We start from the raw sequence: 2,913 nt of genomic DNA on the forward strand, positions 1-2,913 counted from the left end.
ACAAATCTTATTGAATTTTTTTGATGAGATTACGAAGAAAGTTGATGAGGGTAAAATGGTGGATGTTGTTTATATGGACTTCAGTAAGGCTTTTGAAAAGGTTCCACACGGAAGGTTAGTTAGGAAGGTTCAATCGTTCGGCATTAATATGGAAGTAGTAAAATGGATTCAGCAGTGGCTAGATGGGAGACGCCAGAGAGTAGTGGTGGATAACTGTGTGTCAGATTGGAGGACGGTGTGTAGCGGTGTGCCTCAAGGAACTGTACTGGGTCCAATGTTGTTTGTCATATATATTAATGATCTGGATGATGGGGTGGTAAATTGGATTAGTAAGTATGCAGATGATACTAAGATAGGTGGTGTTGTGGATGATGAGGTAGGGTTTCAAAACTTGCAGAGAGATTTAGGACAGTTAGAAGAGTGGGCTGAAAGATGGCAGATGGAGTTTAATGCTGAAAAATGTGAGGTGCTACATTTTGGTAGAACTAATCAAAATAGGACATACATGGTAAATGTTAGGGCATTAAAGAATGCTTTAGAACAGAGGGATTTAGGAATAATGGTGCATAGTTCCCTGAAGATGGAATCTCATGTGGATAGGGTGGTGAAGAAAGCTTTTGGTTTGCTGGCTTTTATTAATCAGAGCATTGAGTATAGGAGTTGGGATGTAATGTTGAATTTGTATAAGGCATTGGTAAGGCCAAATCTGGAGTATTGTGGACAGTTCTGGTCACCACATTATAGGAAAGATGTCAATAAAATTGAGAGCCTACAGAGAAGATTTACTAGAATGTTACCTGGGTTTCATCACCTAAGTTACAGAGAAAGGTTGAACACGTTGGGTCTTTATTCTTTGGAGGGTAGAAGGTTGAGGGGGGACTTGATAGAGGTATTTAAAATTATGAGGGGGATAGATAGAGTTGACGTGGATAGGCTTTTTCCATTGAGAGTGGGGGAGATTCAAACAAGAGGACATGAGTTAAGAGTTAAAGGGCAAAAGTTTAGAGTTAACATAAGGGGGAACCTCTTTACTCAGAGAGTGGTAGCTGTGTGGAACGAACTTCCAGCAGAAGTGGTTGAGGCAGGTTCGATGTTGTCATTTAAAGTTAAATTGGACAGCTATATGGACAGGAAAAGAATGGAGGGTTATGGGCTGAGTGCAGGTCGGTGGGACTAGGATAGGGTAAGAGTTCGGCACAGACTAGAAGGGTCGAGATGGCCTGTTTCCGTGCTGTAATTGTTATATGGTTAAATAGCTATAACCACAGCCATCGGGGCTTGATCGGTCAGTTTGATCCAGGAAATAAATCCTGGACCAAAGTTAAATCTCTCCAAAGCCTGAAATAAACAAGGCCATTCCACCCTATCAAAGGCTTTCTCTGCATCAAGAGAGACAATACATTCAGATTCTTTAAATAATGTTTAACAATCTTCAAATATTAAAATGTGAATACTGTACCTATTTTTAATAAATCCAGTTTGATCATTTGAAATAACAGTAGGAAAAATATTCTCAAGCCTATTAACCAGAATCTTAGAGAGAATTTTAAAGTCCACATTCAATACGGAAATTGGTCTATAGCAGGCACACTCAGATAGATCTTTTCCTTTTTTAAGAATCAATGAGATTGATGCCTCATAAGAAGTTTTCGGGAGATACCCAGAGGATATAGAATCAGTGAAAGTTTGACATAGATGTGATGTAAGCATTTCAGTAAAAGTCTTATAAAATTTCACTGTATATCCATCTGGTCTGGGAGCTTTCCCTAGTTGCATAAAGGATATAGCCCTAGCTATTTACTCAGGTTTAATAGGTGCATCTAATGTGCTAATATCTTGAATAGATTTTAGGTATATTTAATTTTTGCAAAAATCTATTCATAAAGATAGCATCAGAGAATTCAGATTTATAAGGATTAGAATAGAAATCCATAAATATTAATTTCATGAAAGTCTAATGTTTCAGTTCTATCTGGTCTACGTATTTTCAAAACCTGTCTTCTGACCATATTTGCCTTCAACTGACCAGCCAGCAATTTACCTGATTTATCACCATGTATATAAAATAGACTTTTGGATTTAAAAAGTTGCTGCTCAATGGGGAAGGTCAAAAGCAGATCAGGCTGTGTTTGGAGTTCAACTCTTTCCTTATATAGACCTTCACTAGGTCTTACTGAACACACTTTATCTCTTTAATTTTATTAGTAATGTCTAAAAGTTCTGCTTTGGTTTTCCTTCTTAAGCCTGCTGAATATGAAATTATCTATCCCCCTAAGAAAGGATTTCATCATATCCCATATAACCAAATTTGACATACCTTCAGTTGTATTAAATTCAAAAAATAAAGAAACTTGCTCCTTGATAAAACTAACAAAAGTTGGATCTTGTAACAATATGGGATTCATTTTCAAAATAAGGGAGGGAGGAGAAGATGGCGGCGCGACACAGCATGCGCAGCCGTTCTGAATCAAGATTTGGTGGAGACAGCCGTGAGAAGCACGGAGGAGCATCTGGAGTAACTTCTGAAATGCCCACTTCGCTGCTGCTGCTACTGTGCAATCAAGAATCTCCGGAGGGGAAGGCTCCAAATCCTCGGCTTTGCCTATTGCTGGGGCTGAGGTCGAAGCGCTAGGTAGAGATGGTGCTCGGTGTCGGAGAGGTGGTCGAAGGCTCAGAGTTTTCGGACGGACTCGGAGTCATACTGTGGTCGGATGCTTCCAGTATGCTGCATCGGCAAGTTGGCGGCACTGGAGGTTCACCGTCTGTGTGAGATGTTGGGACTTTCGAGAGACTTTGAGACTTTTACCATGCCATGATCTGTTCTTATCAAATTACGGTATTGCTTTGCACTGTTGTAACTATATGTTATAATTATGTGGTTTTTGTTAGTTTTTTAAGTCGGTTTGTCATGTG

The sequence above is a fragment of the Mobula birostris genome, chromosome 5, assembly GCF_030028105.1.
Source record: "Mobula birostris isolate sMobBir1 chromosome 5, sMobBir1.hap1, whole genome shotgun sequence".
In the NCBI taxonomy this organism is placed as follows: Eukaryota; Metazoa; Chordata; class Chondrichthyes; order Myliobatiformes; family Myliobatidae; genus Mobula; species Mobula birostris.